The 12,268-nt window shown below is 35.3% G+C and overlaps 1 long non-coding RNA gene across 1 annotated transcript; it reads left to right on the top strand.

Annotated features, from left to right (window-relative positions):
* Positions 1 to 252: 252 nt before the first annotated feature.
* Positions 253 to 1,581, top strand: LOC149623248 (uncharacterized). Its single transcript, XR_016374672.1, has 3 exons — positions 253 to 393; positions 470 to 658; positions 759 to 1,581. It is a non-coding gene; the product is annotated as an uncharacterized LOC149623248 (long non-coding RNA).
* Positions 1,582 to 12,268: the final 10,687 nt, after the last annotated feature.

The following is a 12,268-nucleotide window of genomic DNA, read 5'->3' as shown; positions in this document are numbered from 1 at the left end:
CTGCCTCAGCCCATCGACCCCCGCCCGCCTTTGGACTCCTACCCAAAGTTCATTCGGTTCATTCATGTTGCTCTAAAACCGGTAAAACCGTAAAAAGTCTTCGGCAGACGTCAAATATCAAAGACGGGAGGGGATATTCATTGCTGTATGTCACCTGAAAGATGGAAATAGAAAGATCATCACGCCTTTGGTAGTGGTGTTAAGCGATACTGGTTTTAGAGTATAGATTTCAGACGGACCCAAGCTGATATATTTTTATTTGGATGTTTTACGCCTTGATTGCTAGAAAGACCCGACGCTATGGTCAAAGAAAGCCGGGGTTTTTATACGGCGTAGGGATACGCAGTGTTAATGTCCCGTTGAGTTAAAGCAGTTCTCAATCATCAAGATGAAGTATTCTTAGAAGTTATAGTCCCGTTCACATACAAATTTATTTCTTCATTTTCTTATCAATAAATTTTCAACCTAGAATACAAGACATCGATTGCTGTTCCCCCATCATTATTGTCAGACTTCAGAGACAAATGCCAGAGTTTGAGTTTGGACCAGTTCTTGAGTGATTTGGGTCAGAGAGAGTCTGACAACACTGTACTGAAGTTAAAACTAAGATAAGAGGAATTTTCTCTTAACTTTCGTTTGTCAAACTTTAAATTCCCAGGTAAGCTATTTTACTAGAAACTATTTGTCGTTTCAAAAGTACCTTTTCCCTGATGTCAGAAATCAGTGATGGATTCTGGCTGATGTTTATAACCCTGCAGGGAAACAATTCAACCATGGACGAACAGTACTTAGTATTGTTCTTCCATGATTCACCAGTATGAACAGTGTCCGAACACGACTTCAGTCTTCCATGGAAAACTTACAAGAGGGGAGATGTTTGGCATGTTGGTTGTGATACAAATATGCAGCGTACGTGGGCCACCCCTAAGTCCGGGACTTAGGGGTGTTGTCGGGTGATTTTCAGTTCGGGTGGTGCAAAATATTAATACATACATAATACATAACGTATAAATGGACTTTTGACGTAACACGAAACCGTTTTCTAACCACGGTCTCCTGAATGCCGGGAACGTTTCATATTCAATTAAGTTTTAGGAATGACCGTGTCTCCCAAGTTTTAAGTCAAGGGATAAAAATTGTTTTGATTCAAAGGTTGACCTTGAAAGTGTATTAAGGTTATTAGTAAAAGTAAATAAATGTATATACGGTTCGAAGTATATTCTTCAATAAAACTATTGGTAAAATTTTACGTTTCCAAAGTTTGGTAAACATCTCCACGTGACTTTAAGTCTAATAATTGTTAAAGAGCGTGAAATTTTAAAATTAAAACCAAGGCTTAACGAATATTTTAATTTTTAAGCTATGTTTACACGATTTAACCCCTGAATAATGGGTCAAAAGTTAATAAATATAAGATTTATCATTTTTAATTTCAAGCTTTATATTAAAAACGTCGAAATTTAAAAAATACCAGACACTACATCGGGTCGCTTTTCAAATTGTTTGCATAATAGAAATATATATAAGCTTTTGATTTCCTGTATTTATGGTGGGAAAAAATATTATAAAACAAGAAATTCTATGGCCTTGAAGTGATTAAAAACATACCTAATCAATCTTCTAAATTTAACTATATTTATTTGACGAAAACGTTTTCATAATCGAAATATATCTTCATAATATGTTTTTTTTCTCAGATTTAGTCTCATCGTCTATGTCTTAAGTCAAGTCGCCAAGACTTACGTAAGAATGGCAGTTTCTTCATATATCGCGGAAGAAATAAATTTACGTCATGTAACCCTATCCTCTTTGTTTTTCCTTAATTCTAAACGCCTGAATTAATTTTCAGTGACCACAATCGCAGGACTGACGTCTCTGAGAGATTAAATGTCAACTATCAATCTTAATTAGGCTTCCTAATCAACTAGTTTGGGATAATAGCCAATGCCAATAATAAACAAAGTATTAAGCAATTAGGATTATCGTTCTTGGCACGCGAAATAAAATGCTGATTACGAAAATTCTCCAGATCTCGTGCGCAATGGAAATATTTTTTTCGAAATTATTTTTGGTTTTTTCGTAATTTGAAAAAAAAAATAAGGAAGGGTTCTAGCTAACTGAAAGCCGTGCAATGTGGTTCAAGCGAACTGAAGATGAACAATAGAGAATTTCCTTCAGGGGAAAGCAAAAATTCGAGAGGAAATAAATTTAAAAGGATTTCTTTTGTTCATCTTCAGTTCGCGAGAACCACTGATTGCACGGCTTTCAGTTAGCGAGAACCCTTCCAATCTTTGACCCAGCGGGGCTTCGAAAATCGGCACGGTCGCTTCATTGTTAGTCTCGATGCTCGGTTTTCAGTTCGCTAGAACCCTTTTCGCTGGAAGTCGGCCTTTAAGTCGAAAATGTAATTTCTATGACATTTTGCCCTAAGGACCACCGTTCCTTGTGTTGTGACTGGAGTGGTTTACGGACGACCCCTTAATTAAATTAGCATTGCCTTTCAATTTTTTATTTAAATTTCAGGGGGACATCGATAAAACAATTGAATCAAAAATTGTAACGTCATACAATAATTTCAACTAAAAATCACCCTTATCTGTAATTCGGCCCTACCACCCTTTTTGGAACACCCTGGGGCCTGTATAGACAACACGAAACCCGGGCTGGGAATATTGACGCCATACTGTTCCATAACAAACACCGTCTGTAATATAAATCAGACAGGTTTTTCTCGGCGGACGGTGAATGTATACGGATTTAACTGCGCTGTAGGTAAACATTTTGATAGCTAAATATAAAGAGTATACGGATTTTAGCTCTCTAAGTAGGGCCCCTTAAGTATCAGCAATGGATTTTAAAGGGCGTGTGAAAGAAATACGAATAAATTTAACGCCCTACGCCTAACACATGTCATGCACAAATAAGCTTATATTGTTTTGTTTTATCCATTTTTCCTTCAAACTTAAACGAGGTTATAGTTATACCGTTTCGTTTAAACAGCTATTTACAAATTAAACAAATATTACTTAAGATAATCCTGATTTCAGACAACTTCAATAAAGAAATTGGGTGAGAACGATCGAGTCAAAATAAGAATTGACGCAACTGTAGTTAGTTTAACCAGAGAGAATATAAGAAAGAGGAGTAGAAGCTTGTAAGTTTAAGGTGCCCGCGGTGCCTATGAACTTTCGTTTTTTATCGTTTTCGTTCCCGTTTTACCATATGTTCTATAAGTATGACGCTACTAGAGAACTACTGACAGATAGTTCTAGATTGACGCGAGAATTGACTACACTCGGTTTTGAAGTCCATCTTCTATTTAGTCTGCATAATAAGCCTTTGACAGCGCCTCTCCAGGCGTCACTTTACGAGAATCTATGACCTACGTCACTTCGTAGCCAATGGCAAACTTATGGAACATATCTTATGAACTTATGGTTTTACCTATATCATCCATACTGTTAAACTGGTTAGAAATTAGGAGTAATATCATTAAATTACCCTTAATAGCCGTAGCGTCTATGGAGGAAAACTATTACGTGTCAACAGTAAGTCTATACATTTTTCAGCATACAAAATCAATGCAAAACTGATGGGGCGTTGGCATTATATTTAGGTAAATCTTTTCCGTCTCCTCACGGTCCATTGTGTTACTCCAGACATTTAAATCTGGCAATATTAAATCCGATAACGTACTAAGCTAAGCCTATTTTGACTTTCTTCGCTTTTGTAAACACTAAACAAACTATAATAAACAAACAAGCAAACAAATAGAAAATTGTGTATGACAACTTAGCCTTAACTTTGAGTCGCGATTAAAGCGAGTAATAAAAATTAGGCTCATGGGTTAATGAACTCCCTTATTTTTGTGTTTTTAAAACCCTGAAAGTTTATTGGGGACTGTAAGGTTTTAGAAACATTTTTGGCGGCAGTGCCAAGCGTTGGCCCAAATACTAAAAAGTACCTAACAATAAATATATTGTTTTCGTGTAACTCGAAACTTTCAGAACGAACAATTAGGCTTAACTCGTCCTTAAATATGTAAAAACTACACCGAAAATGCAATATGAATTCAATTACAAACAGAGAGATACGCGTTACAAGTTAGACGCGTAAAAACGTGAACGTCAGAGCAACTCGGACGTAAATGTAAAGCTATAAGTCATCTTCTTAAATACCTATATAGTATACTCGTCACGCCCTTACCATATACGCGTTACATTCCTCCGAAATATGGTCAAAATGTTTCTGGTTTAACGTTTTAATTAGGCTTACCATGAGAACCTGCCAATAAACGATAGTCATCTCTAAGAGACCAAAGAAACCCCGCCTACAAGAGTATTATCTTCAACCTGAGCTTTAAAACAAGTATTATAGACAGGTATACCAAAATGCAACGTGTAAACACCCGTAAACTATACTTCAAAATAGGTTTAGCGATTGAAAATACTGTACACGATATAAAGAGGCCCTCGGTTTTGCATCCACCGGCACCCCGCTTAAATTCAGTTCGGTGCACCACCCATTTTTTTACCTGACGAAAACAAGGGGTCAGATACTTCGGATAAATTTGATCTGTGGTCATGATTTCACTAATTTGTTGTATAAAGAAGTGATATCTAGTTTATTAGGGAGAAGGTATAAGATGCCTAAGTATTCGCGCGCCATAGTCCCAGTCCCCATTTCAAAATACAAGGGGGGACGTAAAAGGAGGCCGGGCTATTTCGTCTCTCCTCAGTCGGAAAATAGGTAATTTTCGTCATTCGCGTCGCGCTGACGTGAGTTTTCAAGAACCAATGAGATGCTGGTTGTAATTTAGAGGCGGGGATTAACTCCGGACCTACGTTTGGACTGGAGATAAAGCTGGAAATGTGGCGAATTTAGACCTTCTCCCTAATAAACTAGATATCACTTCTTGGTCATACACAATGATTAGCCTAGCTCCTCCTCCCTCAAAACTCGCCTAGATACTCCGAGAAAATTCATATACAAAGATTCCTTTTTGCTCTATGTATTCCTAGTGCATTAAGTTGCACACTTTCTCTCATAGTATCTAGCCCCTCATTTGCAACACAAATTCCTAAACTCCGCTTCGTCGTCGTCTAGTATTAAGCTACTATAACAAAAGATGATAAATGGGATAGTTTCCTATGAACCGTTTGGGCTATTATTATCACTACATGGGGATCGTCTAAAAAGTTTGTAATTTTTACAGAGAATCTCTAACAAGGCCTTTGAGGTTTAAATCTCATTAAAGTCTGATAATTTCGGGAAAAACTATACCATAATTATCGCAATATTGATAATTAAAAGTTACCCAAGGTAATCGGATAAAAATGAAATATGAAAATGGGTACACCTAATTAACAAGTTCTCGCTATTCATCTAGGGTCAAAGTTGAAATCCCTTGATCTCAATTTCACCGTTTCTTTTTTATTTCTTTCTTTTTTAACAATATATCTAGGAAGGAATAGAATAGATATAATTTCAAATTTAGGATACGTAATCTATTTATTAAATATATTGAAGAAGGTTCTCTCGGTTATCGGAGTGTATTAGCCTCGGAACACTATTTTTAATGTCAAGGACTTACCAAGCCATTAAAAGTAAGTTCTAGCAATACTCAAATTGGAAACTTTTTTCCATCGGCGCATTGCTATTGCGAAATATAGTCGACACGAAGATTAGATTAACCCTAAATCAAGAACGTTATCAATAAATAAAGATTTTTATGACAGAACAAAAAATAATAATGGCTTAATAAGACTAAACGAGGGCTTTTTGCGTTATAGACTTCCAAAGTACTTCCGAAAGTATATTTCTTACTACTCAAATAATTATCGCTGTTTTGGTTCAAAGTTCATTTGATTGCTGCGAAGTTTATTTAAATTCAAGGGTCATGATATTCGGAGGGATTACTCTACGGAATGTCTAGTTTATTCTGGTATCTTAAATTTTAATATAAGTACTTTAAAACTAAAGTTACGTGCAATTAAAGAATGAGTCAAAATAATTGTCCATATACGTTTCGATTTTAGTTAATTCAAAGTTCATTCGAATGCCGTGAGGTTATTTGAAATGCAAGGGTTATGAAATTTAAAGGGATTACTCTACGGAATGTCTAGTTTATTCTGGCATCTTCAATTTTATCCTATGTACTTTAAAACCAAAGTTACGCGCAATTAAAATGAGAGTCAAAATAATTGAAGTAAAAATTTGATTTTGGTTCAAGTTCAAATTAATTCTATTGCAGTGAGGTTATTTTAATTGCAATGCTCATGACATTTGGAGGGGTTACTCCACGAAATATCAAGTTTATAATGGTATCTTCAACTTTAATCTAAGTACTTTAGAAGTAAAGTTATGGATAAATCAATCTATAAGTGTCAAAATTATACCCTTTTCACACAGTACTCAAAACTTCCAAACTGATATAAACATATCTGTCGAAGGTTAAGCAAACCGTTATACCAATTTAAACGAGTATTTGACTCAAGTACACTTCACGGCCTATCGCCTGTTCTACCATGACCATTGGGCCCCCTTCATTGGACACGCGTATTCGCAAGTACTTAGACACTTAGAGGAGCACCCCCAGACCATTAAAGCAATTTCTATCGATGCCAGAGAACGTGAGGCCTAGAATTTGACTTCAGTTGTACATGAAACTTTACAGTAAAGTTTTCTGGAAGGAATGGCCCCTTTAAATACGCGTTGGTTTCACGGCACGATTGGAAGCGGGAAAACGCGCCAAATATTGAATAAAATAGTAAAATTTTGGTTCCTCCCGATCGTGATTTCTTTAAATTCAGCTAAGCCTAACTGCTAACGAAGGTACTTTATAAACTAACCAATGGGAACTGTAGATTCTCCCCTCTTCAGAAAACAGGCGCCAAACGTACGCCAACGTTATACTCTAAGCTAAAGGGCTTGGGAAACATACCACAATTCATACAGATTCCCGTAATAATTTAGCAATTCATTTTGTATTTCACTGTATCTTTAAACCCCAACTGGAGCCGCATTGAAAAATTATTTATTTGTAAAATATTTTCTCAAGTTCAAGGTTAAAGACAATCGCAGTTGATTTTAATTAACAACAGAGTGGCGGTGGCTTTAAAAATAATCTCCCGCGGAAATTAGGGGGTACCTTTTAGGGTAGCACTCGTTTTAAGGTGAAAAACTGTTTAAAAAGTGCTCTCTTTAAATTTAAAACTAAATACACCCTAAAATTAAGAGGCGCGAAAAAAAGGGACCAAATTTCCCCATTGGAATTTAATAAAATTTACTACCTTATTTGGCGCGAAATGTAACGTACCTTTATTCCATCATCCATGATTTAGTTGAGCGTGAATTTATCAGTCCAGTTCAATTACGAGCTAGGACAGCTAGGCCTTGGCCAGTTCTTGAACTACTAACCTTAATTTTTTATGCAAATCAGGGCTGAAAAGAAACCTGAAATATTTTCCGTACTGCCCATATTAAAATTTAAAGACCAAGATCCAACGAAAGCCGAGCATCTAGGGCAATATCCGAATTCTAGCTCTGGCAACGTTTTGAGGGGTTCTAGCCTAAACAATTACAAAAGCCGTGCAAAAGTGGGTTCGTGGCGACATGTCTAACTAAAGACCATAAAATAAATTACGCAGTATCGTCTGCTTAATGTTGGTTCTCTTAGAACTTAAACCGTTGCCAGAACACTGTACACAAAAAACACTATCTACTCAAATTACAGCTGAGGCGAAATTCAATAATCTCCGTTTCATCAAGTGAAAAAAATATTTATGACATTCGAAATCGAATAAAAAAGTGTTTATATTATTTAGGAGGCCTTGTTTGTAGGACTGATGGTAACTGAAGATAAATATCACACACCCCAATATGAAACAGAGTCAATATAAATCTTCTTCTTGACTTTGTTTATATCTCCAAGCCTTTGAATCTCCGAAAGGCTTAGCTAAATAACACCTAATGATAGTACCTTATCTATTTTTGGTCTCCATAGAAATACCTTGCGTTGCTTTAAATTTGAGAATATGTCATATTTTTTTAGATTAGGTTTGACAACTACTCAGTCACGTAAATACTAAAGTGAAGGTTAAATTTGAATATTTTTTTCGATAAGAAGTTGCCACACACCTTCTCCAAAATGTTATTAGCGATACGTCTAAGCCTCACCTCTTGCATAATGTGAAATTTAATGATATTGACATTTAGACCTATTAACAAAGGCTTCGTGTATTGATTAATAATTTAGAAACGACAATGTCGACTGGTAAACACTCAACAGTGCAGCATTAGGCTGGTCAGCAACACGACATTAGGCTGGTCAACAGTGCGACATAGGCTGGTCAACAATGCTACATTAGGCTGGTCAACAATGCTACATTAGGCTGGTCAACAATGCTACATTAGGCTGGTCAACAATGCTACATTAGGCTGGTCAACAATGCTACATTAGGCTGGTCAACAATGCTACATTAGGCTGATCAACAATGCTACATTAGGCTGATCAACTATGCGACATTAGGCTTAATAAAGTCAAAAACATTTAGTGCATATAAATCTTGCCAAATATTTAGGCTAAAAGAGGAAAGAAAATTCATATCGCTCTAGTTAATTATTCCATATACATATATTAGACTTAACGAGGTGACTAGACTACCCTCGCCTCAAGAGTAAAATAAAACTTCTTCTAGTCACGCAGCTAGGAGTGTGACGTATATTAGATATGAATTGGCGACGATTGGAGGCTTTGATAATTATTTTGACGCGCGGACTGTCGAGGTTAAGAACTTAAAAGACGAACTGAATCTATTTCGACAAGATTACCAGAAATAAGGATATAATACTCAATTTCCTTTTTATACGAAGAAGTAATCTGGTAATTTGAAGAAAAAGGGTCCTTGTTTCCAACCTCTCCTATCGGCAACGTCTAATTCTATATCTCACGCGTAACTTCTTTAACCTTTAACCCTAGATTTCTTTTAATAGAAACATCCAACCAGTTAAAGGCAGCTTGCGTGCAATTTTTGGATCATACGTATACCAAACATTTGTAATCCGAAGTATTTAAAAAAAAACTGTGATTTACCTTAATTTTCATACGTCTGCAATATGTTTGATGCTTTTTCAAGTCTCAGAAACTATCAAGTATGCGGTTTTCGGTTCCGGAAAAATTTAAAAGCCAAAACTTATTTGCTTACTCTATTATTCTATTTATATTTTCTTAAATACTTCATCGTTATTAACTTCTGTCAGGAAATAAATTTTTAAATTCAATAGAAACGAGTTCCGTTTCAGGAGAACTTTAAAAGCAAATTAACACATAAGTGCTTGTGTTAATATTCTACGCTTTAAAATACTTCAAATTTATCAACTTCTTCCAGGAAATATATCCTTAAATTCAATCGATATTCAGATTGCACTTTTAAACAACCTACACACTTTTATAATCCCATTTTAAACAAACTAATCTATAAGATAAAGAATAGTTTGCAATTTAAAATCACGCAATTCTTTGTTATAATTATGTTTAAGAAAAACAAATTGAAGTCGATAGATAAAAAATGAAGATAAAACCAGATTATTATTACGCGTCTTTCCCTTCAAGGTAGAAAAATAAATGTAAACATAGCCCTATAATACTTTGCATAAGTATGGGTTTAAAGAATATTAGCTCCAAGCACTCACGCATAGGGCGTTTCCTCGATTCGTAATTGTAGTAGAGCTACGTTACCTTGCGCTGGAAACAGAAGCCATGGCCTATCGTGATCTCCATCCCTTTCCAAAACCCGATTAGACCAAGGAAGAAAGATTGCAGTAGGCCATGCCTCCATTCTGAAACGGTATCGCGCTCTCATGAAACCAAAAGCCAACATACAGCGCAGGCGCCAAAACACGAGAGAGAGAAGGAAGGCAGAGTCTTACCCCCATAATTTTCTCTCTTAAATACACGTAAATTCTACACTGTAGGCCCCTAAGGGAGACCTATACTTATGTAGAGTATTAAAGAGTATAAACCCAAAAAAAGTGGTAAATTTTATGTAAAAGTATTTGACATTGGATCAGGCTTGGCATCACGCGATTGTTTCCATTGATGTTCACTAGACTAAAAGTCCTTTTTAAAAATTTCTAGGTCTAATTGATGTGTATGAAAAGGAATCGTGCCTCGTCGAGTTTGTTAATATTCAAATATATCGTCAAGATATTCGATATTACAGAAAAATTTCAAAACATATAAGCTATATAGACTAGCTTCAAGGCGATTTTCAAATTACATCTACACGTATATCTCCCGTTTCAAGTTGGTCGCGCTTACGTCAATGCCAATTAAGATACGCCGTCGAATCCCAAACACCTCTTTTAATTAAGACCGATTATCTTAACTCTCTTCGAAAATACCACCAAAACGTGAACTTTGCAAAATAATATTTACAACGAAATTTTACTTCAAGGTCTGAGAGATTGTTTGCGATCGTGATTCTCTTGCACCAGTGTTTTGAAACTCGGAAAATTTTCTATATTTAAGATAATGTTTTTATTTTTAAGTCAATATTGTTCTTATTTAAATCTAATTATAATTATCATTTAGCTTTGATGATATAAAAACCACGGCAAGGTTATTCTAAATTTAATTAAACGAGGATCTGTATTTTTTTCTGGTATTTCAAGGTCACTTCAAACAGGGATAGATTTAATTTTAGAAGTAGGAATGGAGAACAGAGTACTCTGGGCGCGCGTCAAAGTCCCGGACCCCCTTACCCGGGACGGAGGGGTATGAAAGAAGAGGCGGGTCATAGCGACAGAGGTAAAAAGAAATTACGTATTTTTCGCCGTCACCGACATCAGCAACGTCGTCAAAACGTAGTTTAAGTGAGCCAATCAGATAATTTAAACTCTTCGTTACTTGTTGGAGGGAGGGGCTTTATACTGGGCTATGAGTCGGACTGAAGTAAATACCAACAGTTCTCCATTCCTACTTCTAAAATTAAATCTATCCCTGCTTGAAATTATGTTTTAAATTAAAAACTCGCAAACAAAAATTTGTCTTTGTTTCACGCATCGTGCACCCGGGACAGTTGTGATTTTGTCTCACTAAAATTTGAATTTCAAATCATCCAAAGACAAATAGACTTAAAAAGAAAAAAAAAGAATTGTGGTGTTCTAACCGCGGCTGGATTTCGAAGCTGTCAATTTGAATAAATAATCAATTAAATATCAGTCTATATGGCGTCTGGAATTTATTTTTATATTCTTTTAATAAATGGCATGGCTTAGCAACTAAAAAAGACAACAACAACAAGATGCAAGTTCAATCCCATGAAATATATATATTAATCTCGATTCATTATCGAATTAAGATAAATTTTTGATGGGAATTGTGGTTTTTAGTATCACCTCTCTCCTGGTCGGGTATTACGAAATTAAATTCAATTGTTTATCTAAGTTTTTCTAGTAGACAGTCTAGCACAAACGAGTCACGTGAGTGCATCTATCGAAAAGAAGCCTTCCTATTGGTTTATTTAAACTATTCCCTGGGAGGTTCTTAAGATTTTAATTAATCAATAAAATAATATTGAAATGTACAATGACAAGGTCGTCTTAAACAAACAGCTCGTGTGGCAATGAAAAACTTGCCTGTAAATACGTCACTACAGCACGTGATTCGAGAATGTCTTAAACATGCCGGCAATATATTATCGACTTTCTTTCACGCCGCTATACAAAACCTGAATGTTTCTACACTTAAAATAATAAAACTTTCGGAATTTAATAAGATTAACTAGTATTTTAATCACGTAATTCAGAGACCTTCAACTTTAGGGATTAACTTTATCGACTCCTTTCAAGTATTGTTTAATGAATATATAATGGAATATAATTCGTATATTATAGTTATATATTTGGATTAAGAACAATTTGAGCTTCAATTTAAACCAAATAACATTAAAATTAGTCAATAATTAAGGAAGATATGAATTTCAAACTTTTAGTTTGAAATATTTTTTAAGGGTTGTGAGTCTGGTGACATTAATCTTTGAATACTTTGAACGTTGTAATTTTTCGTAAAAAAACGCAAATTTAACTTCATTTTAAGCCTAATAAAGTCAAAATTGGTCAATATTTAAGGAAATTATTAATTTTAGAATATAACGAGGAATATTTTCAATGCTTATTCCAATGGTTTTTGACGGCATACCTTACCGACCTTACATAAAACAATTCGCGTAAAAATGAGGTTAGTTAACTATGCTAAAGTCACGTG

This window comes from Phalangium opilio, unplaced genomic scaffold, assembly GCF_054372755.1.
Source record: "Phalangium opilio isolate 3A_F unplaced genomic scaffold, DU_Popi_V2 ptg000113l_1, whole genome shotgun sequence".
Taxonomy (NCBI): Eukaryota; Metazoa; Arthropoda; class Arachnida; order Opiliones; family Phalangiidae; genus Phalangium; species Phalangium opilio.
This window is presented reverse-complemented; position numbering and strand designations above follow the sequence as displayed.